Below are 22963 nucleotides of genomic sequence, written 5' to 3'. Positions count from 1 at the left end.
ATTTGAAATTCCCAGGAAAAAATTCCCGCGTAAATCTCTTCATCTCTAAGTTGTTCTTGGTTACTCTATTAAAGCTTCGATAGAATATTAATTTATCGCTAAGCCTAAAGACCTGAGAAGCCATATTTAAAAATAGAATATCAATTCATCTCTGTCACTAAAGACCATTTATCCCTCAGACCTAAATATCAAAGAAGCCATAATGTTTCTTAATTCCCCTTTCGTAGATCAATAATTCCCCACCGATTATGCAAATCAATTTCTCAGAAATTCAGTTCCCCTCTTGTCCTAGTCGATTATGTTATCAATTTCTCAGAAATCCAGTTCCCCTCGAGTGGATCAATACATTGTCTATGGGGTTAGAATTCAATGCGCATGTGCAAACTTCGCCCCGGAGTCATTACACCTAGAAACAACAAATAAATCGACCTTGAAAAAGGAGGCGTTGACCCCATTAGACTCGATCAATAATCCTTGAATAAATTTTAGCCTGTCAGCGTTATACTCAATTATAGATGGCAGCACGGCGTTCGTCCTGGGCTGGTACCCCTTTCCCTACTGTCATTGGCGCTTAACTGAAAACGGATTATGTTACAAATGTTTTCTTTTCAAGTTCTTACAGCATTGAAAATAAAAATACAATTACAGTGAGATAAATTCTTGAACTGATGGATATTTCAACAATTAATATAATATACATTAAATATTCAATTTGATGTTGTTTATACTTTCCAAGACTATTCAAGACGCATATAGTTTTCACTAAAGCGCCATTGACGCAGTAGGTTTTAGAATTTTACAGTGAGAAAAAGAGGTCATACGCAAACTCTTGTTTGTGGTGGTTTTTTTCGTTTCAAGCTTGATTTGCATATTCAATTTAAGTTTCACTCGTTTCAAGATTTATTTATTAATTTACATTAATATATATTGTATGTTTGTTTGCATTGATTGTTCATTTAATTTATGTTCGTCTTAATTTTCATTTATACTTCAATAGGAAAATATGTTTTTTCGTTTTAAGCTTGATTTTCATATTCAATCTAAGCATTACTCGCTTTAAGATCTATTTATTCATTTATATTATTACTTGTTGTATGCTTTTGCTATGATTGTTTATTTAATTTCTGTTCGTTCTGGGTTTCATTTATTCTCTAATAGTAATCTCTGGTCGTTTTTTGTATGAATTTTCACAGTTATTTGTATATGATTATATTAATTTTAAAATGGCCTTTACATTTCTTTGAAAAACTTATTTTTCGGAAAGTTTTTTTTTAAATTAATTTTCGTTCGTTTTTAATTGCAAAAAATTTCAAGTTTTTAAAAAGTCCTTATTTCAAAATCTAACTTAAAAAATAAATCAAATATTCATCAAAGTATCAAAACTGATATCAAAGTAACAATATCAAGTGAAAAAAGGGGTTTGTGTCAACCTCGGACTTTTTATTATCTGATGTTTGAACTATTTTTAACAATATTGCTATCTCAAAATTTAATCGAATGGGCTTGGGTAAAAAGGGCGTGGGGGGACTAAATAAATCTTTGGTCTCTTTTGACTCTTTAAAAGTGAACTAGAACTTTCTATTTTCAATCGAATGAGCCCTCTCTGAAGTTTATATAAGTATCCCTTCTCTAAGAACCATATATATCCGCAGGGCATAACTTACAACGCCTGTCCCTGGGACCTGGGGGGTTGTGTTGACCCTGGAGTTTTAATATCTGATGGTTGAACTATTTTTAACAAAATGGTCACCTGAAATTTCATCAGATGGGTTTGTCCATCCGATATACCCAAAGCCGTGGAGGGCGGGAAGGGCTAGTTGCCCTCCGATCTTTTTTCACTCTGAGAAAATGAACTACAACTTTTAATTTCCATTCAAATGAACCCTCTCTGAAGCTTATACGAGTATACCTTCCATAAGAACCATATATGCCCCCAGAGTAATACTTACAACGCCGGCCCCGGCCCTGGGGGGCGGAGGTGGTTTGTCCACACAGGAGTTTTTTTTATCTGACCTTTGAACTATTTTTAACGAAATGACCATACGTAAAGGAGTTTTTGTTATATGATCTTTGAACTACTTTTAACAAAATGGCTACCTCAAATTGGGGAGGCCGGTTGCCCTCTGATCACTTTTGACTCTTAAAAAGGGCACTAGGACTCTCGATATCTAATCGAATGAGCCCCCTTTAGAGTTTATAAGACGATCCCTTCTATACGAAGTGCCTCTGGGAAAAAACCAAATGGAGTGTGGGAGGAGGCTAGCTGCCCTCTAATCACTTTTGACTCTTAAAAAGTGAATTACAGCTTTCAATTTCCAATCAAACGAGCCCTCTAGGACGTTTATACGAGCATCCCTTCCATAACAACCATATATGCCCCTAGGAGATAAATTTCAACGCCTACTCCCGAGCCCTGGGGGGCTGTTTTGACCCCGGAGTTTTTTTGTTATCTGAACTTCAAACTATTTTTAACAAAATGTCTATATCAAAATTTTTAACTGAGGGATTTAGGGCACGGAGAAGGGGAGGGGGGCTAGTTGCCCTCCGATCTCTTTTGTTTCTTAAGCAGTAAACAACAACTTTCATTTTCCAATCAAATGAGCCCTCTCCGAAGTTTATAAGAGCATCCCTTCCATAAGAACTATATATACCCCTAGAGCATCACTCATAATGCCTGCCTCCGGGCCCTAGCGGGTTCCGTCGACACAATTTTTCTTATCCAAGCTCTGAACACTTCAAAAACAAAGTTTATGGTATTTTCGCGTACGTCACGGGCACTTCCATGTCTGGAGTTGATTAAGTCATCTGTTTCAGGTATGGATATATCACGTGTTGAAATTATTCGTTACCTTGGTGTGCTGGTTGACTCAAATTTGAGTTGGAAGCCGCATATAAATGGTATAAAATTGAAGCTTGGAAGGAACTTGGGTATTATGCAACGTATGAAATTCATTTTGCCGCTCGAAGCTATGCGTTCTATTTATTTTGCTCTTGTTCATTCTTATCTAAATTATTGCCCACTTATTTACTTGAATACTTTCAGATCCCATTTAATTCCGCTTCAGAGGCAACAAAATAAGGCGCTTCGTATTTTAAAAAGTTATCTTCCTTCCCCAGCGTCTTACCCCAGTAAGTCTTCTACAAAGAGTTTATATTGTTTATTGAATATTCTTCCTGTTGAACTTGCAGTTACTTTTAACTCGATATTATTCAAGGTTCATCATAATCTCCTGTCACTGCCCAGTTATTTCTTTTCTTTTGATTTGTTCCCAGTTGCTCCGCCATCTTCTCATCTAGCTCGCAGCATACGCAAACTGCGCCAGCCGTTGATAATTTCAGAGAGGTCCCGGTTTTCTCTACGAAATAGTGTGGTTGCCGCGTGGAACCAATATGAATCTATTTTTGATTTTGATGTGTCGATCGGAATTTTAAAAAATAAAATAAAATCATTCCTTTTGGAAATTTATTAGTCAAATAATATTTTCATTTTTTTTTTTTTTTTTTTTTTTTTCTCTCTCTTCTTATTTTTCAATCTCTCTCGGATCTCGATATCCTTCTTCTTGTCCCATTGCTGGTTGAGAGTTGTTTATGTATCGTCGGGTGGGTGTCTGCCGTGATGTGGTGAGTAAATAACCTTACATTTATTTAATTATTTATATTTGTTTGTGAATTCTACCAATTTTAATGAAAATCCGTATATTTATTTATTGTTTTTCTTATTTTATCTGTGCAAAACGAGCTTGTCTCACTGCCAGATATCTGTATATATTTAGTGTCATTATGTAAGATTGAATAATAAATGAACCTGAACCTGAACCTGAACTATTTTAAATGAAATGAGTATTATGAAAATTTTATCGGATGGGCTTGGGGAAAAAAGGGTGTATGGGAGGGGGGGCTAGTTGCCCTCGGATGTCTTTTTACTCTTAAACATTGAACTAGAATTTTCAATTTCCAATCAAATGGGTCCTCTCTGAAGTTTATACGAGCAATCCCTTTCATAAGAACCATATACGCCCCCAAGACAGCCCTTACAACGCCTATCCCCCGGGCCCTGGGGGGCATTTTTGTTATATAATTTTGAACAATTTTCAAAACACTGCCCATATCAAAATTTGTAGCGGACAGGGCACGGGGAAAAAGAACGTGGGGGGGCTAGTTTAAATTTCTTGAATCTTGAAAAGTGAACAGGAATTTTCAATGTCCAATCAAATGAGCCCTCTATGAAGTTTATACGAGCATTTCTTTCGTAACAACCATACATGCCCTTAGGTCATAACTTAGAACGCCCTCCTCTGTGCTCTGGGGGGTTCTATTGACACCGAATTTTTTCTTATCCGACCTTTGAACTATTTTTAACAAAATGTCTATCTCAAAATTTTCCTCAGATGGTTTTTGAAAAAGAAGGCGAGGGGGGCTAGCTGCCCTCGGATATCTTTTGACAGTTAAAAAGTGAGCTCGAACTTTCAATATCCAATCAAATGAGCCCTCTCTGATGTTTATACGAGCATCCCTTTCATACGAGCCATACATGCCCCAGGGTATAACTCACAACGCCTACCCCCGGGGCCTGGGGGTTGTGACGACACCTGATTTTTTCATCTGACTTTTGAGCAATTTGTAACTTAATGGCTATCTCAAAATTTGTATTGGATGCATTTGGGGATAACGGGGGTGGGGGGGGCTAGTTGCCCTCCAATCTCTTTTGACTCTAAAAAACGGAACTAGAACTGTTAATTTCCAATCAAATGGGCAATCTCTGAATTTCTTACGAGCATCCCTTCAATAAGAACCAAAGCATAACTTACAACACCTGCCCTCGGGCCCAGGGGGCTGTGTTGACCCCTGAGTTTTCGTTATATGGTCTTTGAACCATTTTAGAAAAAAGCTATCTTAAAGTTCTTATTGGATGGGTTTAAGGAAAAAAAGGGCGTGGAGGGGGGGGGGCTAGGTGCCCTCCAATCTCTTTTGACTCTTAAAAAGTAAACTAGAACTTTCAATTTCAAATCAAATGATCCCTCTTTGAAGTTAATACGAGCATCCCTTCCATAAGTCCCATATATGCCCCCAGGGCATAACTTACAACGCCTGCCCCTGGGCCCTGGTGGGGTGTGTCGACACCGGAATTTTGTTATATAATCTTTGAACTATTTTTACCAAAATAGGTATCTTACAATTTTTATTGGATGCTTTCGGGAAAAAAAGGTTTGGAGAGGGGGGCTGGTTACCCTCCAATTTCTTTTGACGCTTAAAAACTGAATTAGAACTTTCAATTTCCAATCAAATGAGCCCTCTCTGAAGTTTATACGAGCATTTCTTCCATAAGAACCATATATGCCCCCAGGGCATAACTTATAACCCTGGCCCCTGAAGACTGTGGGGGGAGTGTCCTGCTCAAACATATAATTTCCAGAACTTTCAACTACGTTGAACAAAATGGCTAACTCAAAATTTTGATTGGATGTGTTTGTAGAAATGGTGGGCCTGGAAGGGGTGTCAGTTGCCTTAGAATCACTTTCGACTATTAAAAAGGGAACTAGCCATTTAAATTTCAAATCGAATGTGCCCTTTCTGAAATTTCAACTGCCAACTTGTTTCAGAGTTCCTATCAAGTCGAACAAAAAAAACAACTATAACAAAAAAAAATTTTTTAAACAGTTCTTGGGAACAAAGTGAAAGTGAAGTGCAACTCGGCCTGAAAGTAACCATAAATCTAAAAACGAAATTTTAATAATAATAAATATATAAAAATGATTGGCTTTGTTTGCTGATTCCAAATACATAAATTTCCTTGGTTTTAATGTTATCCGCCATAAGCTAAGAACCTGAGAATATTACGCCTTTTAGAAGAAAAAAAATCTTTAGTCATCAAGTAATTTCAACTGCCCACTTGTTTCAGAATTCCTGTTATTTCGAACAAAAAAAACAACTATGACAAAAAAAAACCTAATTTTGAACAGTTCTTGAGATCAAAGTGAAAGTAATGTGCAACTCGGCCCAAAAGTCACCTTAACTCTAAAAACGGAGATTTAATAATAATAGATACATAAAACAAAAAAGTCTTACAATTTTCGAGTTACTCATAGCAATTCTTTGATTAACGAATCTTTAATGCAATAAAGACTGCTCTAATCAATAACAAACATAGACTTACATCGCAAATGGAAGTAACGGTCCAACAACTAGATTAGCCTATGTTATTAAACAAATTGATAAACAAGCAAATGTCTCCCAACACTTTCATACAGAACTTTTAGGATGAAACCGTTATATTAATCAAATAAAATATTATCTTTTAATACCCAGAGTAGCTTAGTTTTATCCATCAAAAACTACGAACCGGAGAAAATTTGTCTGATTTTCGAAGAAAGGGATAAAGACATCATTGAGGTCATAGAATTTTAATGAAAATCATACCATTCAATTCGGCATATCAAAGAACCCTACTCTAGAGGTTTCAAGCTCTTATCAGCAAAAATGTGGAATTACGTAAGCTAACTTTTAAATTAAATTTTAGCTCTTTTGTCTTAGGAATTTGCTCCTCAAATTTTTAAATTAGAAAATGAGTGCGTAGTTCTATTATTAAAGACAATCAGAACCTCAAAACAGCATTGGATGTCTCCCCATATAATTAAATCTTAAATTTTTTTAGTTGATAAATTTGTTTTCAAATGTTTATCGCATAAAAAATAAACTGAAAGACTTGTGTTTCAGGGTTATGGTTACTCTCGGGCCAAGTTGCACTTTACTTTCATTTTGTTCCCAAGAACTGTTTATATTTGCGTTTTTTTGTTATATTTATTTTTTTTTTTTTTTTGTTCGACTTGATGGGAATTCTGAAACAACTTGGCAGTTGAAATTTCATAGTGACTAAAGATTTTTTTTATTCTAAAATATGTAATATTCTCAGGCTCTTAGCTGATGACGGATAACATTAAACCTAGGGAAATTCATGTATTTGGAATCAGCATAAAAAGTCAATCATTTTTATATATCTATTAGTATTAAAATTTCGTTTTTAGAGTTATGGTTACTTTCGGGCCAAGTTGCACTTTAATTTCATTTTGTTCCCAAGAACTGTTTATATTTGCGTTTTTTTGTTATAGTTATTTTTTGTTTTTTTTTGTTCGACTTGATGGGAATTCTGAAACAACTTGGCAGTTCAAATTTCATGGTGACTAAAGATTTTTTTTCTTCTAAAAGATGTAATATTCTCAGGCTCTTAGCTGATGACGGATAACATTAAGCCTAGGGAAATTTATGTATTTGGAATATCTATTATGTATTATGTATATCTATTAGTAATAAAATTCCGTTTTTAGAGTTATGGTTACTTTCGGGCCAAATTGCACTTTACTTTCATTTTGTTCCCAAGAACTGTTTATATTTGCGTTGTTTTGTTATATTTATTTTTTGTTTTTATTTGTTCGACTTGATAGGAATTCTGAAACAACTTGGCAGTTGAAATTTCATGGTGACTAAAGATTTTTTTTCTTCTAAAAGATGTAATATTCTCAGGCTCTTAGCTGATGACGGATAACATTAAACCTAGGGAAATTTATGTATTTGGAATCAGCATAAAAAGTCAATCATTTTTATATATCTATTAGCATTAAAATTCCGTTTTTAAAGTTATGGTTACTTTCGGGCCGAGTTGCACTTTACTTTCACATTGTTCCCAAGAACTGTTTAAAATTGGTTTTTTTTTGTTATAATTGTTTTTTTTTTTGTTTTTTTGACTTGATAGGAATTCTGAAACATGTTGGCAGTTGAAATTGTCTAGGTGGCTAGAGATTTTTTTTCTTCTAAAAGATGTAATATTCACAGGCTCTTAGCTTATGACGGATAACATTAAACCTAGGGAAATTCATGTATTTGGAATCAGCATAAAAAGTCAATCATTTTTATATATCTATTAGTATTAAAATTCCGTTTTTAGAGTTATGGTTACTTTCGGGCCAAGTTGCACTTTACTTTCATTTTGTTCCCAAGAACTGTTTATATTTGCGTTTTTTTGTTATATTTATTTTTTGTTTTTATTTGTTCGACTTGATGGGAATTCTGAAACAACTTGGCAGTTCAAATTTCATGGTGACTAAAGATTTTTTTTCTTCTAAAAGATGTAATATTCTCAGGCTCTTAGCTGATGACGGATAACATTAAGCCTAGGGAAATTTATGTATTTGGAATCATCATATAAAGTCAATCATTTATGTATATCTATTAGTAATAAAATTCCGTTTTTAGAGTTATGGTTACTTTCGGGCCAAATTGCACTTTACTTTCATTTTGTTCCCAAGAACTGTTTATATTTGCGTTGTTTTGTTATATTTATTTTTTGTTTTTATTTGTTCGACTTGATAGGAATTCTGAAACAACTTGGCAGTTGAAATTTCATGGTGACTAAAGATTTTTTTTCTTCTAAAAGATGTAATATTCTCAGGCTCTTAGCTGATGACGGATAACATTAAACCTAGGGAAATTTATGTATTTGGAATCAGCATAAAAATTCAATCATTTTTATATATCTATTAGCATTAAAATTCCGTTTTTAGAGTTATGGTTACTTTCGGGCCGAGTTGCACTTTACTTTCACTTTGTTCCCAAGAACTGTTTAAAATTGGTTTTTTTTTGTTGTAATTGTTTTTTGTTGTTTTTTTTTGTTCGACTTGATAGGAATTCTGAAACAAGTTGGCAGTTGAAATTGTCTAGGTGTCTAAAGATTTTTTTTCTTCTAAAAGATGTAATATTCTCAGGCTCTTAGCTGATGACGGATAACATTAAACCTAGGGAAATTCATGTATTTGGAATCAGCATAAAAAGTCAATCATTTTTATATATCTATTAGTATTAAAATTTCGTTTTTAGAGTTATGGTTACTTTCGGGCCAAGTTGCACTTTACTTTCATTTTGTTCCCAAGAACTGTTTATATTTGCGTTTTTTTTGTTATATTTATTTTTTGTTTTTATTTGTTCGATTTGATGGGAATTCTGAAACAACTTGGCAGTTGAAATTTCATGGTGACTAAAGATTTTTTTTCTTCTAAAAGATGTAATATTCTCAGGATCTTAGCTGATGACGGATAACATTAAACCTAGAGAAATGTCATGTATTTGGAATCAGCATAAAAAGTCAATCATTTTTATATATCTATTAGTATTAAAATTTCGTTTTTAGAGTTATGGTTACTTTCGGGCCAAGTTGCACTTTACTTTCATTTTGTTCCCAAGAACTGTTTATATTTGCGTTTTTTTGTTATAGTTATTTTTTGTTTTTTTTTGTTCGACTTGATGGGAATTCTGAAACAACTTGGCAGTTCAAATTTCATGGTGACTAAAGATTTTTTTTCTTCTAAAAGATGTAATATTCACAGGCTCTTAGCTGATGACGTATAACATTAAACCTAGGGAAATTTATGTATTTGGAATATCTATTATGTATTATGTATATCTATTAGTAATAAAATTCCGTTTTTAGAGTTATGGTTACTTTCGGGCCAAGTTGCACTTTACTTTCATTTTGTTCCCAAGAACTGTTTATATTTGCGTTGTTTTGTTATATTTATTTTTTGTTTTTATTTGTTTGACTTGATGGGAATTCTGAAACAACTTGGCAGTTGAAATTTCATGGTGACTAAAGATTTTTTTTCTTCTAAAAGATGTAATATTCACAGGCTCTTAGCTGATGACGGATAACATTAAACCTAGGGAAATTTATGTATTTGGAATATCTATTATGTATATCTATTAGTAATAAAATTCCGTTTTTAGAGTTATGGTTACTTTCGGGCCAAGTTGCACTTTACTTTCATTTTGTTCCCAAGAACTGTTTATATTTGCGTTTTTTTTGTTATATTTATTTTTTGTTTTTATTTGTTCGACTTGATGGGAATTCTGAAACAACTTGGCAGTTGAAATTTCATGGTGACTAAAGATTTTTTTTCTTCTAAAAGATGTAATATTCTCAGGCTCTTAGCTGATGACGGATAACATTAAACCTAGGGAAATTTATGTATTTGGAATATCTATTATGTATTATGTATATCTATTAGTAATAAAATTCCGTTTTTAGAGTTATGGTTACTTTCGGGCCAAGTTGCACTTTACTTTCATTTTGTTCCCAAGAACTGTTTATATTTGCGTTGTTTTGTTATATTTATTTTTTGTTTTTATTTGTTCGACTTGATGGGAATTCTGAAACAACTTGGCAGTTGAAATTTCATGGTGACTAAAGATTTTTTTCTTCTAAAAGATGTAATATTCTCAGGCTCTTAGCTGATGACGGATAACATTAAACCTAGGGAAATTTATGTATTTGGAATATCTATTATGTATTATGTATATCTATTAGTAATAAAATTCCGTTTTTAGAGTTATGGTTACTTTCGGGCCAAGTTGCACTTTACTTTCATTTTGTTCCCAAGAACTGTTTATATTTGCGTTGTTTTGTTATATTTATTTTTTGTTTTTTTTTGTTCGACTTGATAGGAATTCTGAAACATGTTGGCAGTTGAAATTGTCTAGGTGGCTAAAGATTTTTTTTCTTCTAAAAGATGTAATATTCACAGGCTCTTAGCTGATGACGGATAACATTAAACCTAGGGAAATTTATGTATTTGGAATCAGCATAAAAAGTCAATCATTTTTATATATCTATTAGTATTAAAATTCTGTTTTTAGAGTTATGGTTACTTTCGGGCCAAGTTGCACTTTACTTTCATTTTGTTCCCAAGAACTGTTTATATTTGCGTTTTTTTTGTTATATTTATTTTTTGTTTTTATTTGTTCGATTTGATGGGAATTCTGAAACAACTTGGCAGTTGAAATTTCGTGGCGACTAAAGATTTTTTTTCTTCTAAAAGATGTAATATTCTCAGGCTCTTAGCTGATGACGGATAACATTAAACCTAGGGAAATTCATGTATTTGGAATCAGCATAAAAAGTCAATCATTTTTATATATCTATTAGTATTAAAATTCCGTTTTTAGAGTTATGGTTACTTTCGGGCCAAGTTGCACTTTACTTTCATTTTGTTCCCAAGAACTGTTTATATTTGCGTTGTTTTGTTATATTTATTTTTTGTTTTTATTTGTTCGACTTGATGGGAATTCTGAAACAACTTGGCAGTTGAAATTTCATGGTGACTAAAGATTTTTTTTTCTTCTAAAAGATGTAATATTCTCAGGCTCTTAGCTGATGACGGATAACATTAAACCTAGGGAAATTTATGTATTTGGAATATCTATTATGTATTATGTATATCTATTAGTAATAAAATTCCGTTTTTAGAGTTATGGTTACTTTCGGGCCAAGTTGCACTTTACTTTCATTTTGTTCCCAAGAACTGTTTATATTTGCGTTTTTTTGTTCTATTTATTTTTTGTTTTTATTTGTTCGACTTGATGGGAATTCTGAAACAACTTGGCAGTTGAAATTTCATGGTGACTAAAGATTTTTTTTCTTCTAAAAGATGTAATATTCACAGGCTCTTAGCTGATGATGGATAACATTAAACCTAGGGAAATTTATGTATTTGGAATCAGCATAAAAAGTCAATCATTTTTATATATCTATTAGTAATAAAATTCCGTTTTTAGAGTTATGGTTACTTTCGGGCCAAGTTGCACTTTACTTTCATTTTGTTCCTAAGAACTGTTTATATTTGCTTTTTTTTATATTTATTTTTTGTTTTTATTTGTTCGACTTAATGGGAATTCTGAAACAACTTGGCAGTTGAAATTTCATGGTGACTAAAGATTTTTTTTCTTCTAAAAGATGTAATATTCTCAGGCTCTTAGCTGATGACGGATAACATTAAACCTAGGGAAATTTATGTATTTGGAATCAGCATAAAAATTCAATAATTTTTATATATCTATTAGTAATAAAATTCTGTTTTTAGAGTTATGGTTACTTTCGGGCCAAGTTGCACTTTACTTTCATTTTGTTCCCAAGAGCTGTTTATATTTGCGTTTTTTTTGTTATATTTATTTTTTGTTTTTATTTGTTCGATTTGATGGGAATTCTGAAACAACTTGGCAGTTGAAATTTCGTGGCGACTAAAGATCTTTTTTCTTCTAAAAGATGTAATATTCTCAGGCTCTTAGCTGATGACGGATAACATTAAACCTAGGGAAATTTATGTATTTGGAATCAGCATAAAAATTCAATCATTTTTATATATCTATTAGTAATAAAATTCCGTTTTTAGAGTTATGGTTACTTTCGGGCCAAGTTGCACTTTACTTTCATTTTGTTCCCAAGAACTGTTTATATTTGCGTTTTTTTGTTCTATTTATTTTTTGTTTTTATTTGTTCGACTTGATGGGAATTCTGAAACAACTTGGCAGTTGAAATTTCATGGTGACTAAAGATTTTTTTTCTTCTAAAAGATGTAATATTCACAGGCTCTTAGCTGATGACGGATAACATTAAACCTAGGGAAATTTAAGTATTTGGAATCAGCATAAAAAGTCAATCATTTTATATATCTATTAGTAATAAAATTCCGTTTTTAGAGTTATGGTTACTTTCGGGCCAAGTTGCACTTTACTTTCATTTTGTTCCTAAGAACTGTTTATATTTGCTTTTTTTTTATATGTATTTTTTGTTTTTATTTGTTCGACTTAATGGGAATTCTGAAACAACTTGGCAGTTGAAATTTCATGGTGACTAAAGATTTTTTTTCTTCTAAAAGATGTAATATTCACAGGCTCTTAGCTGATGATGGATAACATTAAACCTAGGGAAATTTAAGTATTTGGAATCAGCATAAAAAGTCAATCATTTTATATATCTATTAGTAATAAAATTCCGTTTTTAGAGTTATGGTTACTTTCGGGCCAAGTTGCACTTTACTTTCATTTTGTTCCTAAGAACTGTTTATATTTGCTTTTTTTGTTATATTTATTTTTTGTTTTTATTTGTTCGATTTGATGGGAATTCTGAAACAACTTGGCAGTTGAAATTTCGTGGCGACTAAAGATCTTTTTTCTTCTAAAAGATGTAATATTCTCAGGCTCTTAGCTGATGACGGATAACATTAAACCTAGGGAAATTTATGTATTTGGAATATCTATTATGTATTATGTATATCTATTAGTAATAAAATTCCGTTTTTAGAGTTATGGTTACTTTCGGGCCAAGTTGCACTTTACTTTCATTTTGTTCCCAAGAACTGTTTATATTTGCGTTTTTTTGTTATATTTATTTTTTTTTTTTTTTTGTTCGACTTGATGGGAATTCTGAAACAACTTGGCAGTTGAAATTTCATAGTGACTAAAGATTTTTTTTCTTCTAAAATATGTAATATTCTCAGGCTCTTAGCTGATGACGGATAACATTAAACCTAGGGAAATTCATGTATTTGGAATCAGCATAAAAAGTCAATCATTTTTATATATCTATTAGCATTAAAATTCCGTTTTTAGAGTTATGGTTATTTTCAGGCCGAGTTGGACTTGACTTTCACTTTGTTCCCAAGAACTGTTTAAAATTGTTTTTTTTTGTTATAGTTGTTTTTTTTTTGTTCGACTTTATAGAAATTCTGAAACAAGTTGGCAGTTGAAATTGTCTAGGTGGCTAAAGATTTTTTTTCTTCTAAAAGATGTAATATTCACAGGCTCTTAGCTGATGACGGATAACATTAAACCTAGGGAAATTTAAGTATTTGGAATCAGCATAAAAAGTCAATCATTTTATATATCTATTAGTAATAAAATTCCGTTTTTAGAGTTATGGTTACTTTCGGGCCAAGTTGCACTTTACTTTCATTTTGTTCCTAAGAACTGTTTATATTTGCTTTTTTTTATATTTATTTTTTGTTTTTATTTGTTCGATTTGATGGGAATTCTGAAACAACTTGGCAGTTGAAATTTCGTGGCGACTAAAGATCTTTTTTCTTCTAAAAGATGTAATATTCTCAGGCTCTTAGCTGATGATGGATAACATTAAACCTAGGGAAATTTAAGTATTTGGAATCAGTATAAAAAGTCAATCATTTTATATATCTATTAGTAATAAAATTCCGTTTTTAGAGTTATGGTTACTTTCGGGCCAAGTTGCACTTTACTTTCATTTTGTTCCTAAGAACTGTTTATATTTGCTTTTTTTTTATATTTATTTTTTGTTTTTATTTGTTCGATTTGATGGGAATTCTGAAACAACTTGGCAGTTGAAATTTCGTGGCGACTAAAGATCTTTTTTCTTCTAAAAGATGTAATATTCTCAGGCTCTTAGCTGATGACGGATAACATTAAACCTAGGGAAATTTATGTATTTGGAATATCTATTATGTATTATGTATATCTATTAGTAATAAAATTCCGTTTTTAGAGTTATGGTTACTTTCGGGCCAAGTTGCACTTTACTTTCATTTTGTTCCCAAGAACTGTTTATATTTGCGTTGTTTTGTTATATTTATTTTTTGTTTTTATTTGTTCGACTTGATGGGAATTCTGAAACAACTTGGCAGTTGAAATTTCATGGTGACTAAAGATTTTTTTTCTTCTAAAAGATGTAATATTCTCAGGATCTTAGCTGATGACGGATAACATTAAACCTAGAGAAATGTATGTATTTGGAATCAGCATAAAAAGTCAATCATTTTTATATATCTATTAGTAATAAAATTCTGTTTTTAGAGTTATGGTTACTTTCGGGCCAAGTTGCACTTTACTTTCATTTTGTTCCCAAGAACTGTTTATATTTGCGTTTTTTTGTTATATTTATTTTTTGTTTTTATTTGTTCGACTTGATGGGAATTCTGAAACAACTTGGCAGTTGAAATTTCATGGTGACTAAAGATTTTTTTCTTCTAAAAGATGTAATATTCACAGGCTCTTAGCTGATGATGGATAACATTAAACCTAGGGAAATTTATGTATTTGGAATCAGCATAAAAAGTCAATCATTTTTATATATCTATTAGTAATAAAATTCCGTTTTTAGAGTTATGGTTACTTTCGGGCCAAGTTGCGCTTTACTTTCATTTTGTTCCTAAGAACTGTTTATATTTGCTTTTTTTTATATTTATTTTTTGTTTTTATTTGTTCGACTTAATGGGAATTCTGAAACAACTTGGCAGTTGAAATTTCATGGTGACTAAAGATTTTTTTTCTTCTAAAAGATGTAATATTCTCAGGCTCTTAGCTGATGACGGATAACATTAAACCTAGAGAAATGTATGTATTTGGAATCAGCATAAAAAGTCAATCATTTTTATATATCTATTAGTATTAAAATTCCGTTTTTAGAGCTATGGTTACTTTCGGGCCAAGTTGCACTTTACTTTCATTTTGTTCCCAAGAACTGTTTATATTTGCGTTTTTTTGTTATATTTATTTTTTGTTTTTATTTGTTCGATTTGATGGGAATTCTGAAACAACTTGGCAGTTGAAATTTCATGGTGACTAAAGATTTTTTTTCTTCTAAAAGATGTAATATTCTCAGGCTCTTCGCTGATGACGGATAACATTAAACCTAGGGAAATTTATGTATTTGGAATCAGCATAAAAAGTCAATCATTTTTATATATCTATTAGTATTAAAATTCCGTTTTTAGAGCTATGGTTACTTTCGGGCCAAGTTGCACTTTACTTTCATTTTGTTCCCAAGAACTGTTTATATTTGCGTTTTTTTTGTTATAATTGTTTTCTGTTTTTATTTGTTCGACTTGATAGGAATTCTGAAACAACGTTGGCAGTTGAAATTGTCTATGGTGACTAAAGATTTTTTTTCTTCTAAAAGATGTAATATTCACAGGCTCTTAGCTGATGATGGATAACATTAAACCTAGGGAAATTTAAGTATTTGGAATCAGCATAAAAAGTCAATCATTTTATATATCTATTAGTAATAAAATTCCGTTTTTAGAGTTATGGTTACTTTCGGGCCAAGTTGCACTTTACTTTCATTTTGTTCCTAAGAACTGTTTATATTTGCTTTTTTTTTATATTTATTTTTTGTTTTTATTTGTTCGACTTAATGGGAATTCTGAAACAACTTGGCAGTTGAAATTTCATGGTGACTAAAGATTTTTTTTCTTCTAAAAGATGTAATATTCTCAGGCTCTTCGCTGATGACGGATAACATTATACCTAGGGAAATTTATGTATTTGGAATCAGCATACAAAGCCAATCATTTTTATGTATCTATTATTATTAAAATTCCGTTTTTAAAGTTATGGTTCCTTTCGGGCCGAGTTGCACTTTACTTTCACTTTGTTCCCAAGAACTGTTTATATTTGCGTTTTTGTTATATTTATTTTTTGTTTTTATTTGTTCGACTTGATAGGAATTCTGAAACAACTTGGCAGTTGAAATTTCATGGTGACTAAAGATTTTTTTTTCTTCTAAAAGATGTAACATTCACAGGCTCTTAGCTGATGACGGATAACATTAAACCTAGGGAAATTTATGTATTTGGAATCAGCATAAAAAGTCAATCATTTTCATATATCTATTAGTTTTAAAAATTCCGTTTTTAGAGTTATGGTTACTTTCGGGCCGAGTTGCACTTTACTTTCACATTGTTCCCAAGAACTGTTTAAAATTGGTTTTTTTTTGTTATAGTTGTTTTCATTTTTTTTTTTGTTCGACTAGATAGGAATTCTGAAACATGTTGGCAGTTGAAATTGTCTAGGTGGCTAGAGATTTTTTTTCTTCTAAAAGATGTAATATTCTCAGGCTCTTAGCTTATGATGGATAACATTAAACCTAAGGATATTTATGTATTTGGAATCAGCATACAAAGCCAATCATTTTTATGTATATATTATTATTAAAATTCCGTTTTTAGAGTTATGGTTCCTTTTGGGCCGAGTTGCACTTTACTTTCACTTTGTTCCCAAGAACTGTTTATGTTTGCGTTTTTTGTTATATTTATTTTTTGTTTTTATTTGTTCGACTTGATGGGACTTCTGAAACAACTTGGCAGTTGAAATTTCATGGTGACTAAAGATTTTTTTTCTTCTAAAAGATGTAATATTCACAGGCTCTTAGCTGATGACGGATAACATTAAACCTAGGGAAATTTATGTATTTGGAATCAGCATAAAAAGTCAATCATTTTCATATATCTATTAGTTTTAAAAATTCCGTTTTTAGATTTATGGTTACTTTCGGGCCGAGTTGCACTTTACTTTCACATTGTTCCCAAGAACTGTTTAAAATTGGTTTTTTTTTGTTATAATTGTTTTCATTTTTTTTTTGTTCGACTTGATAGGAATTCTGAAACATGTTGGCAGTTGAAATTGTCTAGGTGGCTAAAGATTTTTTTTCTTCTAAAAGATGTAATATTCACAGGCTCTTAGCTTATGACGGATAACATTATACCTAGGGAAATTTATGTATTTGGAATCAGCGTACAAAACCAATCATTTTTATGTATCTTTTATTATTAAAATTCCGTTTTTAAAGTTATGGTTACTTTCGGGCCGGGCTAAACTTTACTTTCACTTTCTTCCCAAACTGTCTGAAATTGTTTTTTTTTTGTTGTAGTTGTTTTTTTTTTTTTTTTATTCGACTTGATAGGAATTCTGAAACAACTTGGCAATTGAAATTTCTTGGTGACTAAATATTTTTCTTCTTCTAAAATGCAAAATATTCTCATGGGCATAGTTTTAAACGGATAGTAATAAATATAATTGAACTTTTTTATATGGAATAACTGTACACATTCAATAATTTTTATGTACCTGTTGTTGTTACATATCCGTTTTTAGAGTTATGGTTACTTTCGGGTCGAGTTGCATTTGCTTTCACTTTGTTCCCAAGAACTGTCTAAAATTGTTTTTTTTGTTGTAGTTGTTTTTGTTTTGTTTTTTCGACTTGATAGGAATTCTGAAACAACTTGGCAATTGAAATTTCTTGGTGACTAAAGATTTTTTTTTCTAAAAGGCGTAATATTCTCAGGCTCTTAGCTTATGACGGATAACATTAAACCTAAGGAAATTTATGTATTTTGAATCAGCATACAAAGCCAATCATTTTTATGTATCTATTATTATTAAAATTCCGTTTCTAGAGTTATGGTCACTTTCGGGCCGACTTGTACTTACACTTTGTTCCCAAGAATTGTTTAAAATTGTTTTTTTTTGTTATAGTCGCTTGTTGTTTTTTTTTTTTCGACTTGATAGGAATACTGAAACAAGTTGGTAGTCGAAATTTCTTGATTATTAAAGATTTTTTTCTTCTAAAAGGCGTAATATTATCAGGCTCTTAGCTTTTGACGGATAATATTAAACCTAAGGAAATTTATGTATTTGGAATCAGCATACAGAGCCAATATTTTCTATGTATCTATTATTTTTAAAATTCCGTTTTTAGAGTTATGGTTACTATCGGGCCAAATTGCACTTTACTTTCACTTTGTTCCCAAGAACTGTTTAAAATTGTGTTTTTGTTGTTGTAGTTGATTTTTGTTTTTTATGTTCGACTTGATAGGAATTCTGAAACATATTGGCAGTTGAAATTTCTTGAGGCCTAAAGATTTTTTTTCTTTTAAAAGGCGTAATATTCTCAGGCTCTTAGCTTATGAGAGATAATATTAAACCTAAGGAAATTTATGTACTTGGAATCAGCATACAAAGCCAATCAGTTTTATTTATCTATTATTATTAAAATTCCATTTTTAGAGTTATGGTTACTTTTGGGCCGAGTTACTTTTTACTTTCACTTTGTTCCCAAGAACTGTTTAAAATTAGGTTTTTTTATTGTAATTTTTTGTTCGACTTGATAGAAATTCTGAAACATGTTGGTAGATGTTTTTTAAACTATGGTTTTATGCCAAACTATAGCTTTTAATCATTTTTGATCCTCTTTCAGAATAAATCTGTTAAAGATTCTATCAAATATACCGCACAACCTTGGAATAACGAAGGTTGTCGTAAATACTAGTCTATAGTTTTTACATGGCTTAAAAAAAGCACATGTGCAAATGTATTCTGTCTTACGCGTACAAGATGCGACACTCTTGTCATAGATGCCATGAGTAATGAACCTTTGCAATAAGTGCTGTCTTTGAAAATAAAACAAAATGATTTTAGTGTCCTATGAGTAAAGTGCTTTAAAAATGTATGCAAATTTGTTTATTAGTAAAAAAAAAATGTATATATACAACAATGTCTTTATTCATCACTTTAGATTTCTTCTTCGGGGTATAGGTAACTGTTGAGAACCACTAATGCTGGTAGATCATTTGAATTCACTGTATATTGATTTTGATTGGCTGCAAAGTCAGAATCACATTAAATTTTTGTGAGATTACGATACAAAACTCGTCAAGCATATCAATAATGAGATTTGTCTCATTGATATATGAGAGCTTTTCCAGCCCGATTTTCAATGTTTAAAATCTATTCCATAGAATAATTTCTTATGTTTTCTCTTAAAGGGCGGGCCACTTTTTCTCTTCTCTTAGATCATATTTATCATAATATAAACTGTTATATCTTGCACTATGCATATTTTTCTTTGAGTTTTATCACTATCTTTTATACTATATTTTGAGGTATCGCTGTAGAGATAGTCCTCTTTTCCATGTCTCTTTTTTCAATCTTCCTCTTCCTTTTCCTTCATATTGGACCTTGTTTTATGCAAGCTTCCTTGCAATCTGTATAAATTTCTCTCCATATCATTAGTGATTTTCTCCTCATTTTCTCCAGATTCTTCACGTCTATCCCTGCATCTACACTGTCTAATCATGCAGTAGGTTCATGAGAATGCTCAAAATCATTATAATGTACTTTACATGTAGAACAGTCGCAAGAAAAGGATATTTCTAACTCAATTTGTTAATTCATTTTATCGCACTGCTAATTCTAGACTTAGTGGATTAATAACATTGCCCCGTTAATTCTCACACTAATAACAACTATAGCAAAAATCCTTCCTTATATTCACTGCGATCTTGTTCCGTTAGACACTCTTATCCAGCAATGATGTAAACTTCTGTCTGTATTCAAGAAACATCAAACAAGTTGACCAACAAACAGAACCATGAAACAACATCATGTAACCATCAAATAGAACAGAACTATGAAAAAAACTTTAAACAAGTTGACAAACAAACAGAACTATGAAACAAAATCAAATCATATAATCATCAAACCATATCAAACCATCAACAAACAGAACTATGAAACAACATCAAATCATCTACCATGAACAACCATCAAACCATATAATCATCAACAAACAGAACCATGAATAAATTATGTGTACTTTGGATCAATTGGGTCCCTCCTACTAATAGGAGGAAAATTACCCAACCGATTGCAGTCCTCGTCTTTTAACTTGGAGTCCAACTTATTATATTACGTCAATATATCATTTGCATTAAACTTTGCAATAATCTTACGGTTTCCATACCAACGAGGCAAATACAAAAGATATTTACAATAACGGAAATACAAAACTCTAATATACTGCATATCCCTAGCATTAGAAAATGGGCGCAAACCTGATAGAAAAAGAATGGAATGGTCGCAATACGTGGAATAGAGTTTAGCCAATGCCTTACGAGAATGTCGGCCAAGATTTCGGACAATTTTAGCATAACCTGCTTTAAGCTTATTCTTAATATCTGCAAGTGCACTAGCACGGTTAGCTGAAATAGTAGAGCAGATACTAATCCCAAGCCAACGCAACGCAGGAGCCAGCTTAACTGAAAAAGAACTACAACTCAGATCACTACTTGGGTTTTTAGCATTGAAAACTAAATACTCACATTTTTCAGCATTAAGCACGAGGCTAATTTTTTCAAAAAGCTTAGAAACAAACTGGGTAGACTTAGCTAAGGTGAATTTTGAACGGCTAATAAGTAATAAATCATCTGCTTGAGCAATATAAGATAAATTAGTTAGACCCGGAAAACATGACGGAAAAATACGAGAAAGCACAGGGTATAAACAAGCATTAAAAAGGCATGGTGACAGAACCCCTCCCTGTCTAAGTCCAGACCGAATAGGAATATTACCAAAAAAGATCTGTCCTGACCGAAGTCGAACATATGAATTTGCATACCAAAAAACACATATAACAGATGAATTCACTCCAAGCGGGTGAAGAGAATACTACAGTTGGCTGAGACAAAACGAGTCAAAAGCTTTTGAAATATCTAACGCACATAAATGAACTTCAGAACCATCTTTGTGGGCTTGAATTAAAAAAGAAGTAAGAATTAAATGCGCATGTTGGCATCCTATATTTGGTTTAAACCCAGATTGATTGGACGAATAATCAACTTTTGGAAGAATTTCAGGAAGTAGGACATATTCAAAAACACTGCTCAGCGAACAAGCTGCCGTAATAGGTCTACATGAAGCGCAATTAGTCGGATCTTCCCCACGTTTAAGAATCGAAGTGACACTCCCGCACAAAAAAGAATGAGGCACCAAGACGTACATAGACAAACTTGAAATAATAACTGCAAATGATAAATCAATTCTTTCGAATCAATATGAAAGTGAAAAACACTAATACAATCAATATCACATGATTTCGATTTTAAATTCTTAACACAACGAATCACACGGTCAGCTGAAACGGGAGGTACATGGCCTTGGTAAATTCTCGCAGGTAATACACAATAACAGAGGCTAGCAAACTGAGAATGAACCGCATAATTCATAATATTAAAAATCTTATTATAATGATTAATCCAAGAGTCATTAGGGATCTGATCGGCATTAGGAGGTAAATCAAACTTTGCAACATTAATCACTTGTTTCCACTGAGTAGAGGTCTTCGGAAATTCTACACCATTGTACCTTACTTTACCAAGCTAACGTTTAAACTCCAACTTCGTTTTCTATTTAATGTCAAAAAGGTGACCCCTTAAAGGGCGGCCACACGCTACCCAAATTCTAAGCCACAATTTTGCACGATTTTTCACAATTTTTAAATCAGGGTCAGCTTTCCATATTGAACCTCTAGTCTTAAGCTTAAAACGACAAAGCGGGAGAGCCACTTCTTCAGCTTTTTTCAGGCAGGAAACAATGTGGCTATAAAATATATTGAGCCGAACTCGAGCTTGTGGGGATATAACACTGGTACAGAGTAAATTAAATGGAACTTTAATCGTAGACAAAAGAAGAGCAAGGGGTGATAGATATAGAGACCAGTCCGCTTTATTCCAGTCTCTTTTATTTATCCACTTTTTGTAATTAGTGCATAAGTTCTGTTCAGCCCGAGTCGCACTGATGGTGATGGTGGCTGAAAGGGGCAGATGGTCATAATCACGTTCATCCTGACCAATGTAAATATCGCTAATAGAAACACCAGAAGAAACAACACATTGATCAATATCAGACAGTGAACCGCTATTATGTATATATGAATGGGATGGATTTTTATCCAGAACCCGATAGCCATTAGGTAGCAAATCAAAAATAAATCAGTCCGTGTTGAGGTAGAGTTTATATCACAGTTCATATCGCCTAGCAGGATCCAATCGAGTCCATTACTCTCAACACTAAAAAGAAGGCTCTTTAGCGATGCACATGCTTTAGTATACTTTGTTAGAGAGGAAAAGGATCTTTGGTCGCAAGGGAGGTATACAATAATAAGAATTAGGTTAGCAAATGGATTGCAATGAATAATCGCATTCACGATAACCCACAGGGGATAGCGGGACTAGTTTATGTTTTAATAGGCAGGCCAGCCTGCCTGAAGGTCTCCCGGAAGGTTTTCGGGCACTTCTAGCGAAAAATCAAAGGTTCTTTACTCCTGCGAAGGGAGTTCAAATTCACCAAGGGCAAAAGATGTTCTTGTAGAAAAAAATGTCGGAATTAGAAAGTTTTTGTTCAAAGAATCGTCCTTATCCTTCGTTCCTTTAATGTTGAATGAGCATAAAGAAAATTCGATTTTAATAGTCATTTTCTTAGCTGACTAGAATGTTTAGCTACAACATTATAAAGGATTGGGCATTTTAGAGAAAATGAAACATGATTGCCATGACAA

General features: G+C 32.2%; 1 protein-coding gene across 1 annotated transcript in view; it reads right to left on the bottom strand.

Annotated features, from left to right (window-relative positions):
• Positions 1-22963, bottom strand: part of LOC148947929 (uncharacterized) — a 131805-nt gene that overhangs the window by 39475 nt on the left and 69367 nt on the right. The window lies entirely within an intron of this gene.

Source organism: Artemia sp. Qi Xiang Cuo, chromosome 10 (genome assembly GCF_049724085.1).
Source record: "Artemia sp. Qi Xiang Cuo chromosome 10, ASM4972408v1, whole genome shotgun sequence".
NCBI lineage: Eukaryota > Metazoa > Arthropoda > Branchiopoda > Anostraca > Artemiidae > Artemia > Artemia sp. Qi Xiang Cuo.
The sequence above is the reverse complement of the archived record's forward strand: the minus strand, read 5'-3'. Positions and strand labels throughout refer to the sequence as shown.